Genomic DNA, 22926 nt, shown 5'->3' with positions numbered 1-22926 from the left:
AGACAATGTACAAAATTAATGTCTCACTCTTTCTACAAAGGTCTCACATTCACATGCTCTGAGTAATAGAACAGCTCATTCAAAAATATTTTTATGATGCACACTGGGATTCTCACAGGCATTGAACTTTAAAGCAAATTCCTGCATTAACCAGACACCTAAAACCCAGGAACACCAAGTAGGAAAAAAAAAACTTTCTTCAGGCTAATTACTTCAAATTGTATTTTACACTGGAAACAAAGAGATCTTCGTCTCAGGAAATAGAGAAGACTACACCTCAGACACAAATAAACAAATAAAAAGATCAGTGGCCTCGGAAGAAGGAAGAATACATTAGAAGGAAGAGCAAAGTCCTCAGTTTCCATGAAAGGAGTATTCAGAGGGATGAATTAAGCCCTCTCAACTACCCCAGAATCAAAGACTGTGCTCATTAACCTAAGTTCACATTTCAGGTGGAAGACAATTCACTGGGACCTTGAACAGAACAAAACACAGCAACATCAAAGTCTACCTAAAGGCAAAACATTGACAAAATTGGGATAATAGGTATCTGCAAGTAGTGAAGAACAAATGAACTTCTGTGAGCTCAGGTATTTCTCATGTGTTTTAGAACAAGTTTGATGCAGCTGTTTTTGGGGAGGGGGTGTTTAAAACCATTTCCTAATGGGTGTGGGCTTATGTAATGGACAACAAGCAGGTGCTGCTAACACCTCACTTTCAGCTCCTCTTTGCACTTGAGACAATTTCTGGAGGGGGAGGAGAAGGGAGAACTGATGGGAGAAGCAACAATACTAGTGCCTGATTTTCTATTTTGTCAAGTCTTTAAAAATGCTTTTACATGTAGGAGCAGAAATCAAAGTAATAAATACAAATCCGCCAGGAGTCACTTCTTTATTTTCCAGTTACAAACATTGCTGAGCTACAGACAATAAGAGAAACTCTTGTAGCACATTTAGTCTGAAGCATCCAGCAACTACAGCAAACTCCAGCCCCAAGAACCAGCTCTGGCAGTTTCACAATTAACTCGGCTGAATGCAGTTCCCCTGCACTCATGGAAAGCTTGAAAGGAATCAAGTATTCCCTTATCTTCAGGGGTAATCTATAAAATCCAGAAAATCCATGAACTGTAACATTTTGGATTATTAAAAAAGAAATCCTCTCTCTCATGTAAAACCAATGCATTCTTGAAAATGAAAACAAACAAAAAAACTACAACAAAATAAAATCAATAATGGAACAAAACAACAAAAAGACCAAAAAACCCCAAACAACCATGTTATCTGTATGAAACCTTCTTTAAGTTACTGGACATTCATAACGCCTACCTTCACTCAACAGATACCATTCTTTAAATTATGAATTTTTATTAATTATTCTGTTGAAACACTCTAAGTTTTCATAGTATTCCAGGAGAATGATTTAATTGTTTTTGTGTTTATATTGGTGGTTTTGCTATTCTTTTTTCTTCTGTAGCTTTAGAGACAACCTAACAATTTCCATGGTTGGTCAAAGTGACAACATGAGTGAGGCTTTGAGAACAAAGGCAAGTAGAATCCCCTGTCACACCACCCAGTAATGAAGATGCCTATCATGCATGAGAAAACTACACAAGAGAAAATCCCACAGAAATGGACAACTTCATGGAAAATACTAACTCTGCACTTTTGAGGCTAGAGACATCTGCTAACTTTGTCTGTTCAGGATGCACAAGGTTGCTGAAGTCTATTCATCAAAAGACAAAGGTAATAAATGCAAAGAAAGTAACTTGTAATTTGCTATTCCCATGTCAGATCTTAACCCTGTGGAGATTCACAGCATGCCTGTCTTTAATTACTGAGACAGTGGCATGGAGATGGAAGAAAAGAAAGGACTGCAAACGTTCAAGTAGTAGCAATTCAAGGTCCTGAGTTGGCTAATATTTAAAAATGTTACCAAAACAGATGTTACAATCAAAGGCATGTGTTAGTGATGGCAGGCTCACGGCCACAGCTCAAAATGAAACAGATCTTAAAAAACTAATGCTAACAGCATTTCCATTTGTGATTCATTTTTTTTATCCCCCAGTGTCAATGGCACAAAATTAGGAGGGGAAAAGAGTCCCTCCTCACAAAACACATGTGGAGGTTGCTTCTTCCCACACCATCATGGTATTTCTGAGAAGGCTGTGACTCTCCCAGTGTCAATAGCTGTAAAAGACACCTTGTTTTAACAATCCCCTTCAGCGACTGCAGAACATTGTTTTATAAACAGTTTTGCAAATGTTTTCTACACACACACAAAACAGCGTCACTGACTTGGGTGAATGACTTTATGCCTAAATTCCTCTATGGGCACAGCAGGGAAAAACTCCACGGTGGCTCAGGACTGCGTTAACAGCTGAAGTTCATGGCAAAACTAAGTTCAGATGACAGCCATCATCTAACTTGGAATTCAGGGTAGAAAACTGAAAATCCTAGGTATCGCAGTTAAATCGGAAAAAAAAAGCTGTACAAAACAGAATGTCATTGTTTCAGATGAATAAATTGGCAGAGAGAAATTTAAGATAAAATGGCACCAGTTACAGCCCCTCCCCAAAAGCAGGAATTCTAGTTTCTTCTGGTTTGAAGCACTTAGTAATGAAAAAACTAGATAACTAGTATTAAATACAGGAACTGAGTCCCTTATATACCGAATTTTCACATCAAAATATATACTTTGAATGGAGATACAAGGATCAGGCCATGCACGCTGCACTGTAAGCAACAACTCCAAGGTGTTAAATGTCTTTTCTTTCTGGCCACCAGCCCCACAGCAGAGAGAGGAGACTGGAGGGGTCACAGACCAAAGGGCTTCCTTTTTCTGTCTGGCATAGCCAAAAGATGTCTTGGAAAAAATCTTGTGCATTGAGCAGTCATTCACTGTATGAGAAGAGATGCAGGAATTGTAACCAGGAATGTAAGAGCAACAAGTGGTAGACACTGAAACCGAAGTTAGCAAGTGCTTTATTGGTGCAATCTTTGTCGTGTGGACTTCAAGTCTCTTATCAGCCCACAATAACTGAAGAATTCTTTCTTATTTTATCTATTGTGACTCTTGGTGCTTCAATTATTTGACTTCAGATGTTAGATTTTAATAAGCTGTCACCCACAGGGGAAAAAATGCAGTAGTTAATGTGACTGATTCTCCATTTACAGCTGGACTACGGATAGAAAAAAAAAAAAAAAAAAAAATCAACCCTATGTCAAGAATTTAGTTGTCACCAAGTGGAAAACTTCAGTACTTTTTCCATCTGTGCATTTCACAGCAGAAGTAAGTAACTTCAGATTAATCTTGTCCTCTCCATTACTGCTGTATATAACTAGCACCTAATCATTACTGGGTGTTGTTGCTGGTGGGGTGTTACCTCCCTCCAAATAAATGTAATGGGACACTTTGTCTGCTTTCAAAATCACAGAATCACTCAGAAAAAAGCATTCAGAGCTAGGAGAAGGCAAAACTCCACACCATGAGTGTGTGACAGCACAAGCCAGCTGGACAACTCAAGTCCAAAGCCACTTCCATTTCCTTTGGCTGCCCAGTAAAAGCAAGCAGCAGCCACAGCCTGCTCCCGTGGAGCCTTGAGCACAGTATCACCTTACCTGAGTGCTAATAATGCTACACTCCCTGTGAACTGTGAATCAGGAGGAGATATGGGACGTCTCCCTTACACCTTGGAAACTGCAAGCTCTTTGCAGTCCCCACCAGCCGCTGGTTGAGGGGGAATCACCAACTCACTGCAAGCCTGGCCCAGGAGAGGTTTCTTCTCCTTAGAGGGCAGGAACAGCGTTTCAATGGGTATTCCAGGGAAAGGAGACCGGCCACACGATGCTGACTAAGTATTTCCAGTTGCTAACAACAAAAACTGGTCATTTTTATGTTCTCCCATGCAAGCAACTTTTGTAGCTGACATATAGACATTGCACAATCACAAACGAGAAGGAAGACAGTCACTAGGAAGGGAGGGGGACACATTTTTCATGACGAAGGAGAGAAGTAATTAAAATATGATCTCTGCTGTGAAGGCATGTGAGATCCATCATTTGGTTAATATTTCAGCAGACACGATGAGAGGAGCAATACTTTTACCTTCAGTACTTCACCTCGAGTAAACAAAGCAGGCTCCACCAAAGGTCACACCACTCTGGAGGGTACGAGATTCACAAGGCACGGCAAAGCACAATTTCTGAGTGGGAGGATTAGTTCTCAAACACCATCCTTGAGAAAAACCTGTTCCTCCCTTCCTTCTGTTGCCTGCTACCAGCTAGCTTGAAACTACGCTTTAGTGGAAGCTGTAACATCTCGCTTTTCGTGGATACAACGCAGCCCTACTGAGGTCACGGTGGGGGGCAGGAGCACCTTAAATTATTCCTCAAAACGCCACTAACCTGTTTCCAAGGTGTGCCCAGGTCAATCGTAAGGGAGTGCGTGTCATGGCGATGACAGGGGCAGAAGGAGCAAGGACACGAGGGAAAGTTACCGGAGAGAATGAAAGGCTGAGCAGCGGGGGACATGAAAGACAGCAGGGGAGAGCCCCAAACAAACGCGGGCATCCAACAGGATTATCCCATCCCAAAGCTGCTCAGCTACAGAGATGGAAAAGCCAGCTGAACCACCGGGTGGGAAAAAATAGCCCAGTAAGCACTGAAAGACGAGTCACCTGGCAGAAGGTGAGGCAGGAGGAAGAGGGCAGCGGCACGGATGGTGCCCTCCCCGGGCTCTGGCGGGGATGCCCAGCCCGCCGCCCCCGCTGCGAGCCCGGCGGGCGAGGTGCGGCCAGGTGCGGCCGTACCGCAGCGGCAGGAGGAGAGCACAGCACACCTGCATGAACACACACACACACACGGAGGGCTTGCTGGGTGTACAGCCAGGCGGGGGAAAAGCTGCAGCAGCGACCACCGTCCCCGCGGAGCCCGAGAGGGATTTCTCACCCCTCTGTCCGAGCGCAGGGTGGCGGCGGCAGCGCCCACGGGAGCGGGGAGCGGCCGGGGCAGCGCCCCGCGATCAGCCCTGCGGCGGATGCCCCGGCGGCTTTTGGGGTCGCGGAACAACCCGGGGGCTCGACGCCGTGGGGGAAATCCCATCCCGCCCCGCCAGCCCCTTACCTTGCCCCGAGTCCTCCTCCCGGGCCGGGGGCGGCGGTGGCCGCGGGGCTCCGGGCAGGGCCGGGCGCGGGGCTCGGCTCCGCGCCGCCAACAAAGTGCGGGAGCGGGGCGGGCGCCGGGCAGCGGGGCGGGCGCCGGGCAGCGGAGCAGCCGCGACGAGTGGAGCCGAGCGGAGCCGAGCTCCCTCTGCCGGGAGCCCGCCCAGCCCCGGCCCCGGCCCCAGCCCCGGCCCCGGCCCGCGACCGGGGCGGGCCCGCGGAGGGGCAGCGCGGAGCTCCCGCGCCGGCGGAGCGGCCGCCCGACGCCCCGCGGGCTCTGCCCGGCTCTCTCCTCCCGTCCCTGCACGGCTCACGCCATGCAAAGGTGCTGAGAGCAGCGCCCCGGAGCCGGGCTGAAACGTGGGAGTTTAAAGTCATCGTAAAAAAAACCCTAAAATTAAACACAGGGCCACACACAAAACCTACCACGACTCCAAAGCAACATCCTCCCCCGAAGATGTAGGTGTAGCTAAAGCACCTTAGGAACGACTGGTCTACGAGAATAAAAGTCTCCCGTCTTCGCTTGAAATGCCGGATGAAATCTCTCAGCTGTTTATGTTGTTTCCATCTGGCACCAATTCCTCCACACTCTGACAACTTACACGTGGCTTTCGCTCAGCGCGGGGGAATGGTCCCTACCGGCGCGCTTGCAGGTAGCCAAAGTCCTCACGCTACACTGTTAGCACAGTCAGGATTGCTATTATGAGCCTCTTCCTCTCCTCAAACCCGGCTGTTCCACGAGAATCTGTTTTGACTGATTTCTCTTTCAAATAAGTTTTTGCCTTATGTGACTCCAGAAAAAAGCTAGAAAGCATAAATCTTTTGACAGTATCAGATATGAAAATAGCCTCTATTCAGGTGGCGTATAGGAGAACTAATCTGATTTTTGAGGGTCTGTTCCTGATTTTTGATAGGATTCAATTGCCAGTCCAGAAAGAATTTACACACCTGCTTAATTATGTTCCCGAGGCTCCTTCCAGGCTTCACCAAGATCCCTTAGAAGATGAGAAATCTGGACCAAACAGCTAATTCCACCGAGCCACGGTTATCAAAACGGAACAACAGGTCCTTTCTGCTACAAAGTTTCTGTAATTCCAGGCCCTCCCCAAGAAACCTGCAGAGGAAAATTATAAACTAACCAAAGAGCAGCTGCTTGCTGAAATTTCCACTCAGTTCCAAGAAATAAAACTTGGCAGGTCCTTGCTTTTTATAACTCTCCGTGACTCATTTGCAGAAGCAGGTGAAATCAGAGCCATCACTGCCAGAGTCCCGCCCCTGACGGCTTCTCCAGGAAGAACACGGATTTTCCCGATTTTGAAAAAAAAAAAAAAAAAAAAAAAAAAAAAAAAAAAAAAAAAGTGGATGATATTGCTCAGCTACTGCTTGCAGCAATTTCGTTGCTGAATCTCAAGTGGTGCTATTCCATCCTTGAGCTGGTGCTTGCCAGCAAACCTTCCTGAAAGAAGGTCTGAACTTCTACAGAGGGAGTTATTTTGCCAGGCTCTGGCAGGTTCGGGCTGAAGGCAGGAGCAGCAGGCAGGCGTGAAGCTCACTGTGGGCTCCTGAGAACCAGGCAGGAGAGAGTAACCCGAGCCTGCAGATCAGGCTGGGAGAGGTGTGGCCTCTCTCCACAATTGCTTAGGAGTTCACCTTAACCCTGCTTAAAAGGAAAGAAAGAAAAGAAAGAAAGAAAGAAAGAAAGAAAGAAAGAAAGAAAGAAAGAAAGAAAGAAAGAAAGAAAGAAAGAAAGAAAGAAAAAAGAAAGAAAGAAAGAAAAAAAAAGAAAGAAAGAAAAAAAAAGAAAGAAAGAAAGAGAAAGAGAGAAAGAAAGAAAGAAAGAAAGAAAGAAAGAAAGAAAGAAAGAAAGAAAGAAAGAAAAAGAAAGAAAGAAAGAAAGAAAGAAAGAAAGAAAGAAAGAAAGAAAAGCAGTTCAGCCAACTTCCCCTTCCTGGCTCGGAGCTGGCAGAGCCCCTTGTCGTGCTGCATCTTCTACCAGTTCTGCCTTTGCTATTTTTCTGGTCCTCCACAAAACAGGATAGCACAAAAAAGTGTGAAATAAATCCACTTCTGTCTACCCAAACAAACATTGAAATGTGCAGATACCATATGCTTTCCTAGTTTGTTTCCAACAAACCTTCAATTCTTAAAGAATTATTATGGAGAGGCTACCTAGGTAATTCCTGTGAATGAAGCTTACAGGAACACTGACATTTCCAAACTACACCAGATGCCATACACACTCTCCCTAGGTAAATAATAACAGTAATTGATACTTAAAAAAATGTACCCCATGAGAGGTAGAAAGACATATGAGAGATTCTCTTAAAGAAAAGGTTGGGGATGGCTTCAGTCCTTGGCAGCAATACACAGTGCCTCTCTTCCCCCTTTTTCCTGGACAGAAGCCCAAGCCCACCCCCTGCTCCAATTCCCTTTAACAAAGGACAGAACACAAATGCAGAAGATCATTGTGGGCTGATAATTTTGTTTAGTTTCACATAGAAAGAAAACATTTTAAAGGAAAAGAGACAATAAAGAGGAAAGAAAGTGGGATGTGAGAATGAGGGAAGAGAAACCAGAAGGATAAATGGGAGAAAGATTTGGGGAAGAATAAATTCTATTTCTGTTCTCCATGACTTTTCTTCGAGATGTGTATAGTAAAAAGGTTCATTTTGTGTGGTATTAGCTGCAGCAAGCCCAGAGATTGAAGGTTAGCTGCTGATATTGGAGTTTCCACTCTCACTGAAAACAGACATCGCTGTATCCACAGTTTTCAGAATAAAAATATACAAAGCAAGCCTGAGTCTTCTATTGATTGTAAGGCACGTGCAGCTCAGTGAGAAACAGCAGAATTGTTCCTGATTTAGGTCATAAAAATGAAAGATAAACCTAGAAGAATCAACAGCAAAGAGAGAGATAAAAGAGACTGGCTTTTGGTCCATGCTACTCCATTCTTTATGCTATAAAAAACAAAAACAAAAAAAAAAATTGCAAGTACAGAAAAAATCTGATTGTTGCTTAAAAGAAAATATTTATTTGCTGCTTAAAAATTATTGAATATATTTTGCATCATGGCTAAACATGGTACTATCTACAAAACTATGTAGGTAAGAGTCTGAAGAACAACCATAGAGGTTTTCTAGTCCCAAAGTAATTTGTAGTTTGGTTGGGAGCTTCTTTTGGGTAGGTCTGGTTTTAAAGTATTCTGCGTAAATATGTTATCCTTTGTGCCATAAATATATATGTACATATATTTAGACCATTTACAGAAGACACTAAGTTAATGTGATTAATGGTTCTAAATTCAGATTTACTGTTTATCTATGAATAACATAATGACCTCAAAATTTGTGAGGTTTAAACAAGTTCAGGACATTCTATACACTTCTACATTAACTAAGAAGCTGGGGTCTGCTACCCAAAAAATTACCTTTGGAAAAACCTTCTACTGTGTTTAAGTTTGATCCCCCTGCCCAGAAGAAGAAAAAAAAATGAATATAAAAGGATTTTAAAAAGACCTCTTCTCTCCTCATTAGTTGATTCCTATATTGAAAAGATTGTGATTAGTTGATTAATATGATATTACAGAAACTATATGCAGTTTCTTTAATCACCTTTCTAAGGAAGGTTGGTTCAGGCAAGCAAAGTAAAGCAGAGCAGAGAGCTACCCACAATCTAAATGTGAAAAAGGCAGAACTCAGTGTGTCTGAAATCCTCACAGAAACTGAACTCCAGACTCAGTTCTGAACCAGAGGGAAAATGTCTGGACTGCTCCTGGCTGACTCATACACTCTATCCCAGCTACAGAGCTAAAGCAGCACAAAAATTTCCCTGAAGTCTCATTTCCATGCAAGAAATGACTCTTGAGAAGAGCTTGGGGATATGGCAGGTTTATATCAGGTGAGAGTGAGGTGTCTGTCAGACTGAAGTCATGGCATGGAACTCCATGGAGGGTCCCAGGGACTATGACAGATAAAACTGCTTCAAAGAGCTGTCGTGAGTCACTTCGCCCGAGTTATAATGAGGGACCACTCTGTAGAGCAGAAAAGTTCAGTTATTACAGAAAGAAAAGACTCAACTGTTTGCTCATGACCCTTATGGTGCCTGCATTCCCAAGTCAGAGAACATGGACCTACATCTCCTGGGTGTTCTGGTCTCTGTTTAATCTTATTTGCAGTTTGCATCATTAAATGTACACCTTCCATATTTATTCCTTAGTCTAGCTGCTAGGGGATCATGGATTTTTATTCCTTGTTCCTAATTACTGTTACAGCCATTAGGGAGATTATTTGACTGAGCTGACTGAGATAAATGCACAAACTCTTCATCCTGAACACAAAACTCTCCAGCCTGAAGCTGCCTCCACCGATGAGTTAAAAACTTGCCATCCAGCTGTTCTGATTACTAATGCATCAATTACAAACCATATAATTTACAACTAGGGCTGAAGCTGAATGTGTGATGATAAAAACCTTGCAGTAAGACAAGGGCTCTGTGACGTTCTGAATTCTCTGGCAGTTCTCTCTGCACCATCCTGGGTGGATTGCAATCAGCCAGTGATGTAGACAACCTTTCTCGCTCTGGAGCCATGGGGAGTGCTGCCATTTATTTCAGAAGGAATAGAATCAGCCCCAAACCCTTCATTTGTGCATTACTTAATCTCTGTACAGAGAGCTGGTTGGCTGACACTTGGATTTGGAAATCAAAGACTCTCCTGAAAGAAAACGGAGGTGCAAGAAACCTTTGCAATAATTTGGGCAAAGCTCAGCACACTTGTGATTACTAGAGTTTGATCTGTTACCTCTCAAGAGCTACACTATTGCAGGCTACAAAGCAAACTGAAATGTTCTTACATATTACATTGTACATGCTTCCATATTCCTACTTTACAGAGACAAAAAAGAAACAAGACACAGACAATCAGTCATTTTATATCTACGCTCTGCTTTTTATAGGGAAGCATGACAGGTGCGTTTTATTACAATTTGATGTTTATTGACAGAGAGCTAGAACATTAAACCTTAGATATTTCTTTTTCCTTGACTATCATATTAATAAGAAAAAAAAGAGAGCAGGCACAAAAAATATATATGTAACTACTAGAAACAAAATAATTTATTTTGCCAGAATGTATAGAAGTTTCTGGTTTTTAGTTTCTATTCTAGGATTTTGAGCTCTACTGTGTTGGACGGGGAACAGTCTTAAGCATGTAGCTCATCCCAAAGCCTTCAGAGTTCTTGAGTCAAGCATTTAAGATCAATACATTTCTTTAATAATCACAAGCTGTTGATAAAAAAGACACTAATATTCATTTATTTGAATTCAGTGTTCACAGATTTCATATTTCCTAGCAGAAATGTCAGAGGGAGAGGCTTTCTTCCTGTAACAAATGACAAGGATTTGAGGCATTCACAAGATGAAGTGAAGCTTCTGAGAAACGTATCAAATATTATTACCACAATAATAAAATCATTAGATTGAACAGAGTTACTTTGTAAACTGTTTTTTAATTGTTAATTGTTCTGAACTTTTATTTTGCAAATACTCATCCTTGTTCCTGTTTTTAAAGACAGAAGGGCCTTGTTCAACTGTCCAAACTGATTAGAGAATGTGTTGGTCACCTGAAATCATTCACATACACTTTCTGAGTTCTGATTGAATAATTATTTAATTAGCTGAGGGCGCTAATTAATAATGCTGATATCAATTTTTTGGTTACATAGTTCCTGCCACAGACCTCAGAACTGCTTCACAAAACTCCAGCAGACTCAAGCTTTTTCTTCCCTAGAAAGAAGATAGATATAGATTAATTTTGATGAGACAGATTAATTTCCATCCAGTTTCCAGATAAAAATATGCAATGCCTAAGTTCCTAATTGCTTCAGCATATGACAGATGTGGCAGGTCTACAGCTACATTACTTCATTTTGCCTTAAGGCACCCCAGTCCCCACAGTAACGTCAGCATGGAAACACACGTTACCAAGTCAAAGAGGGCCTTCCCTGAGCTTGTTACAAGTAAGGAACAGCTAACAAAAATTAAAAGGGAGATTAAGCTCTATGGTTATGATCACTAGTCAGCCACTGATGGATTTCCTATTGAGGTGGTCACAACTATTTGCTCAGCTCAGAGATTCTGAGGAAGAAGTTGCCTACCACAGCACACCTTCTGCTTTCTGGGGCATGGAAAAAGTATTTGGGAGAACTCCAATCTGGAGGTCACTGCCTTTTAGCAGAACTGGATGATTGAGAGGTCTTTGAGAGCACTATGCTTTAAGGGCTATGTTACCATCAGCTTCTTTAGCTGAACTTAATTTTCCCTTAGTTCTAGAGCTGAGCAAAATCACATGGCAGAATCATATGTTACAACCATATGGCATAGGAATTTTTACACAGTTAGCAGCAACAAGCTGATACTCTGTGTATTCTGACATATTTATAACCTTGGTATAATGATGCAGGACAGCAGTAGCCTCCAGAGCGGGGATATGAGATGCAGTCCAGTGAAGTACAGGCACAGAATGGTACTAAAGATTTCAGGGTCATAAACCATTCATCCAGTGAATGAGCTAGGCAGAGCTTATTTTATATTAATTAGATAATTTGGAGTGTGAATATTTGTGTATTGTCACTGCAATACAACTAATTAACTGTGTGTTGTGTATTAGTTAGCATGTTAAGATTTTAAATAGACCAAAAAAAAAAAAAAATCTTGGCTTGTGTGTTCCTCCTTTGCCAATAACAAGACTTTGGCCGTGAAACTCTCTCCATCAGTCCTTCATGTTCTTCCTTTCCTTTAGTTTGTGATGCTGCAAAACTTTTCCTACTCTTTTGTAAGTAAGTGCACTCACTGACACAGCAATGGTCCCAAATAATTTTTCTCCTCTCTAGAGGCAGTAAGAGGCCATTTGAACCCCAAAGATCAAAGGTGTGTTCTTCAAGACAGTCCCTGCCCTCAACATGCCCATCACCAGCACACTGTGCACATAAGAGCTCAGCTCCCTTCCATTCCCCTGTGAATCCAGGGAGCACCAGCACTTCTCCTCCCCTCCACGACCCTACACACAAGGGGGAGATGAGGGGAAAGGGCATTGGATGGGGAAAAGCCACCATGCCACATTGCAGGTGACAGGCACATTGGCAGAAAGGGTCGCAAGAAGCGCCTCCTGCATCCTGCTCCATTGGCACTTCTGCACCCAGCCACCACGGAAAACTGGAGAAACCTGAGCTGCCCTCCCCTCCTAACCCCTGCCAGGGGTGCTTTCCAATGAGCTGAAGGAAGAAATTGAGCTTACACACAATGATAGTCACCCTGTTCACTTACAGAAACATTTTCCCACACCTTCTGTGGATTCAGTTTTAATAAGGGGGGGATTTTTATGACTGGGACTTGTCCTCAGGCATGTATAGGTGTCCAATGCTTAGCACAGCCAGGGCTCTGTGCTGAGAAAAACCTCTGTGTCCTACCAAATCAGGCAAAACTGTGACAAAAATAATGTAAGTCCTTCCTCTTTACATGAGCTTATGTTAAAAGAATAAGCAAGTGCTCGGCCAAGAGAAGAATTTCTTCTTCCTTTGGAGTGGTGTCAGCCAGCAGAATTCACCACTCCAAAGAGCACCCGGACTGCTGTTGAATTTAAAAAAGGGGGCTTGAATGGTCTTGATCAGGCGATGCTTGTGGCTGGTGCAGCTGTAAGGAGACAAAAGGAAAAACTGAGAAGGACTGAAACTCTTATAGAATGACACGGATGATTTAACCCCCAGAATGAACAAGCTATGGACTGGGAGTCTACTCATGATGCAGATATTTCTGGACTTTAAGAAAAGTAGGAAGAGAAGGAATCACCAAGTAAAATAAACTAACAGTTACTGGAAATAACAGAATAGATAATCTGGAAAATTCCCTGGGAGGACTGAAGAGCTTTCAGCTTCCCAACTCTAAAACAGGGATACATGCCAGGAACGTACACTGCAGGCATTGATAGCCTACCTGATCTATCAGAAGTATTTCAAACATTTGTAAACCCACAGTATTTGTAGATTTCTGGGATCTGAAGAAAATGTTGCAGGTTTGCAACTGATTTTTCCTTGCACTCAAAACTTGGGGGGTGTATTTCTATTGTTTTGATGGAGGCAAGAAAAGTGAACTTCAGATGTTTGAAGCATCCCTCCTCCTCAGTCTGAGAACAAAAGCAAAGCAAACACAAACGTGTTTTAGCACATACACCCACCAGCCAGCTTTGCATTCCTCTCTTATTCTCTGCCTTTAAATTCTACCCTCCCTTCTGAAGAAGTGAATTGTTACTTACAGGAGAGTGAGACACAGTGAAGATTTATTTAGGTATAATTACAAAACACTCTGAGATCTCGAGATGAGATGTTTGCTAAAACTGAATCCAAAGTCCTCTGAAGTCCAGAAGGATATCTCTAATTTATGGGACAATGGAGCAAACCCATATATACTGCAAAGTAACTACTGAACTTTACAGAGTAAATGGCTGTGGCAAAGGATAAGTCAGGGTGTGCACAGCACTGTAAAACCAGAATAAATTGTCCTTTCATGTGCGTTTGCATTGTATTATTTCAAAGATATATTCTTGTTATCCCCATCTAAGTTACAGACTGTTAAATTATCAGCACGGAGACTGCAACAACTGAAAACAAACCAGGAACAATGGTTTGAGCTTCCCTGTCTGTGAGAGCAGGGCAAATGGCACAGGCTGTTTTTCAGTGCTGAGTTGAACATAACATATATAACATGTGACAGCAGCCCCAATCAAATAACTGTAGCACAGAGACAATGCTCCCCCAGTGTTAGGCTCTCTGTGCTGACAGCTACTTACCAGAAATTTTCCTAATTTATGAGGTAGATGCTAGAGCAGTTGTGAAGGAGTCCAAAAGCTTTGTGCTAAATGAAATATTCTCTGGTGTGTGCTTCATTTAATGTGTTTCTCCCAGGAAGCACAGGCAGAGGCAGTTTGAGAGCTGATTCTTTAGAGGATAGACAGACAGACACATTCTGTTCCTCAGTGTTGTCAGCATTCTCCATTTACTCACAACTGAATGCACACAATAGATCAGATTGTCCTAACAGGGACACAAGAATTTTCATTTCAGGAATTTTCATTTCAATTCTGTGTGTAGCTCCGCTGAGGAGGTATTGACCAAAAAAGTGGGAAGTTTTAAAGAAAATGTTGTTATGAGCGAATTTTCTCTTTAATGGGGTTAACTCCAATTGGCCACTGGCATGACAAGCACTGGCACACCCTCCTGTGCATGAGTGGAGTGAGCTTTCCTGTTTCAGGCAGATATGAGCTCTTGCAGCTCAGACTGTGGGCTCTTTCCTCCAAATAGCAGCTTGCCCAGGGCAGTGACTCCAGCTGATGGCCACTCATGGCCAAAACTGAGATTTGATGGACCTGATTCTTGTTTACTCTGCTATAGATAGCAGTGTACTTTAATACTTGCATTTACTTGTATGGGTATTTTGTTTATTTGCTTACACTTATTTAAAAGCCCTGAAAAACTGAAAGAATTGGAGTAAAAGAGGTTGTACCATAAATGAGAGGTAGCAAAATGAAGTTGGCTCAGGCTGCTTGACTCCTACAGTTGAGTTTTGAGTATCTCCAAGAAAACTCCACTACCTACCTGTGTCTGTGTCCCTGTGATGACTAACTTCATGGTAGTTTTATTTTTCCTTTTACCCACTTGGAATTTCCCATGTTCCAGCCTGAGACCTCATCACTTCCCATCCTTTCCTTGTGCACCTCTGAGCTATTCCTGACTCTGGTTCCTCCACACACTTTTCTTTGGTTGCTACAGACAGCAACAAGGTCTCCCCCAGACTTTCTCTTTTCAGGCTGCAGAAATCCAGCTTTGTCACACTCTCTTTGTTCATCATAGCACCCAAATAAATAATCTTACCTTTCACTAGATTCACTTCTGTATGGCCATACTGCTCTTGTGTTCAGGGCCCCAAAACCAGACACCTTACTCCAGATATACTGCTGGAGAAATGGGATCATTCCTAGTGATCAGCAGGTACCTCCTCCCATTCAGTCCCCAGCTTTGTCCCCACCCTTGTATCCCTACAGCCATTTCATGTTTAGTTTTATTTTCAAACATTTGTACATTAAATTCATTTGCTGTTTTGCATTTTACATTTAATTTTACGGAACTAGGAGTGTCATCAATGTGTGTCCATTGCCACAGTCTGCCTGCTGCATAACCTTGCTTTGAGTGTGTTCCAGTATTTCTGTCCTACCAAATAATATGCAATTTCTACAAAACCTGAGAGTGAGTAAAAGAAAAATAATGAAAAAAAGACCATACATGACACATTCTTCTTAATCACATGCTATAATGATGCCTCAGGTTTCAGCTTTTACATTTTTCAGATTCTGTGCTGCTTTAGTGTGCAGTTCTGAGCTTCATATTAGGGGATGGTGAGCTCTCTGCACAGAGCAGGGAGACAAAACAATTCCTTCTCTAGCTGGGGACCGAGGACAAATGATCCAAATCTCAGTTCAAGAGCACAAACAACGTGGGCTGGAGAGAGAAAAACAAGCAGGATGGGACTGCCTGGGCTAAAGCTGGAATTGGACAATGAACTCCAAGGTGCCATTGGAGCAGAACTGATCCCAGGGAGAGCCCCCCGTGAGCGCTCGTGCATTTTGGGATCATTTTGGTTCATCTTGGGTGCAGCCCTGGCTGGGCTCATGTGCTGCCCAGGGTGAATCCATGGAGGAGATAATTTTAATAAATCCCTGCTTTATTCTTTAGCTCCATCTAGCCTCTGTTCTAGGTCAGCTTTGACAAGTCATCAATAATAATGCATCTTAGTAATATGATTATTGATAATACAGTGTATTATTATTATTATTTTAGTAGCTATAATATAGTAGTTCTATTTTATAGAACCTATATTCCTACTAAAAATCCCAGCAGTGTAAGAAATTAGGTCACAGAAATCTGGGGGAAATTATTCTTATTAATGTATCAATTTGTATCTGTTTTGGACTTGGGTTTCACTATTACATCAATTTAACTGCAACCATTTCAGCTTTTCTATCTATGGGAGTGTCACTGTCTTCTTAGGGAATATAAAGAATTAATTGCATAGTATAGAATGATTCTCTGGGTATGAATAAAATTCCTTTGTTGTCCAGCACAGAAATATTGTTCAAAGTATGTTTTTTTTTCTAGTGAAAAAAAATACCCATATTTCTGAATAACAGCTGTAACAGAGTGAGAGTCTCTTTTAATAGGATACCTGTTCTTCAACAGGAAGGCTTTCCTCTTATCAACATCTTTTCATAGTTTTATTTTCATATTAGGAAGATGTCATTGCCACTATTAAACAAGGCTTTATGGGCTAAGGGTTGGAGTTAAGTAAGACAGAAGTTGATTAACTGATGGCGAGATTGAAGTTTTTTATGTGAATTTCACAATACATTGGAAATAAAATGCTCACAGTCCCCTATCATCATTTGTCAGCAAGTGATTTCTTATATTTTTCATCCTTATTGATGTATTTCATTGAGTTTACAATGTTATATTGACCTTATCCTGGTTCTAGTCATCAATTTCTATCTTTAGGATATTTAAGGATAGTAAATCTTTAAAGTTATTGCAGTAGACCATTCTCTTCAGAGGATTTATTATTTTCTACTAGAGGAATGAGATTTTTAATGACCCACATTTTAAATTATTTCTCACTTATAGGCAGTTTTGACCATATAGGAATAAAAATGAAGTACAGGTCTCCCCCTGGGTCCCATGAGGAGAGCAATAACACCTGACTATTTTAGCATTACTGCTTGCATTAACTTAAACTGTGGGAATATGCCAGAGAAATTGCATTTGATTTCTCATTAAGTTCCATAGATTTTGGTATGCTTTATTTCACCTTGCTGGGATTCATTCTCAGGTTTGGCTTTGGCTTGTTTTATTTGCAACTCTGTATTGATATTTGGGAATAGAAAAAGTTGGCCGTCAGATATGTTTTTATGGGTCATAACAGTGAGTAATTTAGAATTACCTTTTTTACCAGTGAGACAACTTTTGGGCTCATATGAAGAGCTGCAGATACTTTAATTTCTTTACCAGCAGCCAACACTTCATTAGCTCAGCTCTTGCATTCTGTGGGTTCTACGGCTATGTTGTCCCAGCTGCACTTATGACAAAAGGAAGTTTGTAATTAAGTTAGAGATATAAAGCAGAAAAGGATTTATTTAGCTTACAGAGTTATAAAGCCAGAAAGTATCAGGCTTCTAGACTGAAATATTATCTGTACTTTTAGGGCACTATAAGAACAGAGCAGTGAAGTTGAGGAATTTGGATGCTGGACAGCCCAGAGGATGCTCTTACAGGAGCTCAGATGTTTTGTGTTTTTCAAAGTTACTCTCTTCACATCCAATACTATACAGATAATGCATATCTGCGGTATAATGTCTGGCTGCTCTAGTGAGCCTTCTGAGGCTGCCTGTCATATCCACCTACATTAGCATTGCAGCTCCTTCTTTTCCAACCTCTTTAAGTGCTTTTTGGGCATCTTGCAACAGGGAGTTTAGAAGGAGAGCAGCACCTCTGCAGCAGAGTCCTGTCAGTGTCAGAAAGTTCTCCTGACTACTCACACACTTCCCTGTGCAGCAGGGTGTCCTGAGAATACAGAAGCAAAAAACATGTGCACTTACAAATCAAGATTTATTTTTTCATTTTAAAAACTATGTCAAATTTTACTCACAGTGTTTTTTTCAGTTGGTTCTTTAATGGAATTTTATAAGCATAAGAGGATCATGTGTGTTAGCTATCAGTAGGTGTAGGTATATATATCAGCCTCCCAAAGCTGTGAACACTTAAGCCCAAGCTCACTCAAGACAGAAACCCAAATTTTAACCCCCACAGCACTCAGGGTGCAACAGCCAAAGCGTGAAAGCTTAACTAGTGAGTTTAGAATATTTGTTTTGCAATTGAATGGTACAATGCAATTTCCAGGTAATTCTGAACACCCACTAACACATACTTAATATTTGGATCCTACACCTGAGACAGGGGTAAAAAATAAACTAATGTAGCTACAAAAGGATGCTCTAAGACAAACCACTCAAAATCCTACCACTCTCCTACAACTGTTACCACCATCTTCTGAACAATTCTGGAACCCCAGCTGTTCAGAGGAACAAATCCTTATGTATCCCTGACCTTCCTCATGGTCACTTTGGGATCTGTAAGGAGTTCCTCTGTCGAAAATGGAAAGATAGAAACTTCCACAGACACAGGAAGGTTTGAGTTGCAGCCTTAGAAGAAGCTTGGATTGATGTAAAAATAAAGTACACAGACATTAAGCAGAAAAATGATAAACTTATGTTTCTATAGTTATAAGTAAGAATATGCCTTAAATAAGTGAGAAACTGCATTGATAAGATGGTGAAGGGTTTATAATGTAGGGGTGTGGTTGTATAGAGTAGCTAAGAGTTTAGAAGTATATGTGTGTATGTGAGATAGCAGCCCATTGGATAAAAGTATCCACATTGCAGCAGAAGTAAGTAAAGGTGATAGGTTAGAAAAAGAAAACAAACTTTGTGGCAAATGTTCATTGGATTAGAAAGTTATATATATTGCCTTGTAACCAAGATCTTGTGGCCATTTTGTGCTATGGCCAACTGTTTGTTCTCTTAAACCTCACAGCCTCTGAGACTGAAGTTTATCTGAGCAATGAATCGTTTTTAGACGCTGTGGTTCCATCCCTTCATTAAAAGTGGTGATGATAATATTTCTGCTTATCAACTTCCTAGTCTAATGTGTCCCAGGCAGACCTTCAGCTCCTGCTGAGGGCAGCAGAGGTGGGGAAGGGGCAGTTGAGGATGGGGTAAGAGGGTGGGGGCCCCTTCCTAGGTCTTCAGCAGATGTAAGGGTTAAAAAGGAAACAGAGAAACAAAGCAAAGACATGAACATTTGACGTTGGAGAGGAGCCTACTTGTTTTTAATACACCAGAGAAATAGCTGAAGCATGGAACCGCCACGTGTAAAATATGAAGTTTGCTTGCAGAGCTGACCTTGGCAGCAAAGCAACAGAGGCCTGAGAGACTATACCAGTTCTGCATCCAATTGCTGTGAGGTTGAAAACAAAAGCAAAGCAACGTTACAAGGAAGCTGTCCTCTTTCTCCTCAGTTGCAAGGATTTGAAACAGCCCTCCTCTGAAATCAATCTACAAACATATATTCTTACTCACATTAGAAACATGACACATTTTTGCAATAGGATTTATCATCTTGGACCATACTGAGTGTGAACCAGAACAGTCTCCAAAATAAAATTACTAATTCAATCTGTAGATGCTTTAGACCATACTATTTAAATCATTCAGTCGAAAAATTTCCTGGATCTCATAAAGAATATTAAACTTAATTTGGCCACATATTGAAACAATAAAAAATGTTTCAACCAAGACAGCGTAGATGGGTAAGGTATGGGTCTGTTCCCTTGTCTAAACAAAAATTCAAATGTATGTACAAGTGTAGATTTGAAAATATAAACCAATTCTATGTTGTCCTCATACAATATACCTTGCAGTGTCTTACAAATATAATTTAATTATACTCAAAACTATATTCATTGTAAAAAATAGAGAGACAGATAACACACTTCCCTAAGATACTTATTCCTGCTGTAAAAATAAATGAAAATACCATATGCAAAATTCCTGTCTGGTGTGGTGTCTGTATTCAGGTACATTTTATGACAGATTTTGGGATTAAATTCCTCTATTGATTTTATAACCTCCTTTGCCAAAACACAGCATAAATATCAATATATACTGCCACTTTTTCCTCATTAATCTTTCAACACAAGCAAGCCATTGATGAGGCACAGTGAGAACTTAACCTGACCTAGAACAAGCTGGTGGCTCCCAAGCACAGTATGTGACCTAGCTGCAACAGGCAGGGCCATTTGATACCAAACTCCAGGGAGATAATGCTGCCCCAGAAGCCTGGTGTTTTTAGTTGCAGACCAAGAAGCTGGAGGTTCAGAGTGACCTTGCAGCTCTCTCTGATGCCGTGGCAAAGGCAGCAACTTCACCAGAACATCTTCCAGCAGCTGGACCAAACACACTGAGCCAAAGTGGGGAGAAAATACAGGAGGATGGACAATTACCTAATGTTCAGGCACATTGGTACTGCCTTTGCTGTTCTTTTGAAATGTTATTTATTCTTCTGTATCAGTTTAGTATGGAACGTTCCAAGAAACTGATGTCCTTAATTTAACCACAAAACAGAAACAGAATGAACATAGAGTCTGCCTGAAGTGGGGGAAATGTGTTGGAGGGATAGGGATGTCTCTTTCTATGTGCATTAAGTATCTGACAAATCACCAGCTAGATGTGGTAACCCAACCTGCAGTATCAGGAATTTGCACACTGGATAAGCCTCCTCATCATTTGAAAGTTCTATCACTTTATTAATAACTTCATTCATTATATGCAGATACATGAATACATTTAAAGGCTTCAAAATCAGGCTCCCCTTGTGATAAACACTCAATATTCATTTTCACTCCTATTATTTTCCTTTGTGAAGTGCTGGGCTACAAGGGCAGAGATGACACAAACTGTAACAACCTGCTTATAGTCAAATAGAAGGAAATCTAAAGGATCCCATTTTACAGATACTATCTGAAGCAGAGAGAGTATGTAATTATACAAATTACACAGGAAGCACAAGAAAAAGGTGTAAATAAATAGCAGTTCTGCTGACATCTGGTTGAGTCTATGCAGCCTTCCCCAGCTGATAACAGCTGGGTTTGTACTGGCAGCTGGAAACAAAACTTCCTGACCATCGAGAAATTATCAGGAGTCATGAATTAATTTCTTATCACAAATTCAATATGGATAAACCATTTATTATTGCTAATGTTATTTGTGTCATCATGGCTTCCAGAGAAGAAAAATCCCATGACACTGAGATCATGGGAAAGATTGAAAATAACTCTCTTCACCAGTGAATCACAAAACTGGAATCTGCAAACTGTCTTTGAGGGCAGACCATTTCATATTTAAATTATAAAACAGTTCTCTCAGAAAAAAATTTGATATCTAGAACAGAGTCTTTAGCAAAATTGTAATATTTATATACACTATATAATTAATAATTAAATATACAATAAATAACTATATATAATATAATTGTTATATTTTGTAAATATCACAAATTATGCAATCTAGCTGGGAAATAATAAATTAAGACATTTTTAGTTTCACTGTAACTCTGAGCCCTTCAGTTGCACTTGGATTAATAATTTAATTTTTTTCTCAATGAGACCTAATAACTTTACAAAAGTGAAGACTGAGATGCTTCAGGTCCTGAAGTATCAAATAAAACCATTAAATACTGAAAGTTTGAAAATGAAGCTGCAGCAATTAGTGGTGCTGATTTAATTATTTCAGTGTTTCTGGCCAAACAGGAGGATGGCTATGAAAGCAAGCACCACTGGGGCAAGAAGAGTCTCTGCTTTCCCTCCTAAACAATCATAGAAATAGTAACAGGTGAAGTTCTCCTGTTGTCCTACTCCAAGACAAAAAAATAACTGCAAAATAAATGCAATAATAGTTATGGGGTCAGTATTTGGTTGTTTTTGCTTAACATTTCCCCTTTATTTCCTCCTCCTCATTAAAAAAATGAAGCAAACTGGAGGCTGCTGTATGGATCAGATGATTTTCATACTGGTACCTGACTCCCAGCATTGCCTCACCACTTGGAACACTGCTGATTGCTTATAAAGGAAAAATAAATCAATTTTTCTGCAAGAGTCCCTTCACACAATGTAGGCACTCTATTGCAAATGTAAATCTTGCATCAAACACTTGCTTGAGCAATCTCATCATGAATCACCAGCTGCAGGGGATTATCTCCATCAGAATATGGGCAAACCATTTCTTAAGGGAGCTGAATATGTAACATAAATCTTTGTAATGAAAAATTTACTTTTTAATTCAAATCAACTCAGTTCTACTGGAAAAGATGCCTTTCACGAGAAAGGTCTGCAGGTGTATCAAAAATCACTTAAATCTGGGAACTAACTGCATTTATTTCCATCATGTCAGTTAAAAGTATCTCAAAATAAGCAACATAATTTATTTTTTAATTATTGTGCAAGTATTTCTCAATGACAGTAGGTTTGCTCATTCTAGATTGTAAATAAATCTGAGTAATCTTGGCTCACAGTTCTAAGTTTCTGATATTAAAAAAAAAAAAAAAAAGTGTAGCAGAAATATGAGTGGAACATTCCACAAGGAAAACAGGTAACTTTGGAAAGGAGACAAGGTTTTATGGTTCAGGACTGCTGAGTCTTGAGCTGAGGAGATTACCCAGTAGTGAAGTCCCTCTGCCAAAACCATCTGTCTTCAGCCTTAGTGTATTTTGTCCTGGAAACTTTGAACTGCTTTTCTGAGAGGATGCAGCTCTTTAGCTATAGTGCAGATAGCAATGCTCTGCCAATAGTAAAGAGATTAAAATTTGCTGATGGCTTTGAAGATTAGGATCTGACCCTCAAATTGGCAGACAGAGTAGACCTGAAGCTAAAAAGATCAGACACAAAATATCTGTAGCTCTAAATCCCCCTGAAAATAATACATTCTTCAGCAGTAAGCCCTGGTGTTGTCTTTACCTTTGGACAACTATGGTAACTGATGGGCTGCTGTAGCCAGGATCTCTTCTGGCAGGATACCAGGAAATGGGATCAAGATTAAGGATGAGCTTTGGCCATGCTGCTTC

General features: G+C 40.9%; 1 protein-coding gene across 9 annotated transcripts in view; it reads right to left on the bottom strand.

Moving 5' to 3' along the window:
- Positions 1-22926, bottom strand: part of EPS8 (EGFR pathway substrate 8, signaling adaptor) — a 162391-nt gene that overhangs the window by 119367 nt on the left and 20098 nt on the right. For 2 of the 9 annotated variants that reach the window (XM_021535167.3, XM_031507935.2), the window contains exon 1: positions 6107-6291. The exons of 1 other annotated variant lie outside the window; for it this stretch is intronic. The gene's annotated coding sequence lies outside the window, so the exon portion shown is untranslated. 6 more of the 9 variants (XM_021535165.3, XM_031507936.2, XM_021535164.3 and 3 more) reach the window with 4 other exon arrangements.

The sequence above is a fragment of the Lonchura striata genome, chromosome 5 (assembly GCF_046129695.1).
Source record: "Lonchura striata isolate bLonStr1 chromosome 5, bLonStr1.mat, whole genome shotgun sequence".
Classification (NCBI taxonomy): Eukaryota; Metazoa; Chordata; class Aves; order Passeriformes; family Estrildidae; genus Lonchura; species Lonchura striata.
This window is presented reverse-complemented; position numbering and strand designations above follow the sequence as displayed.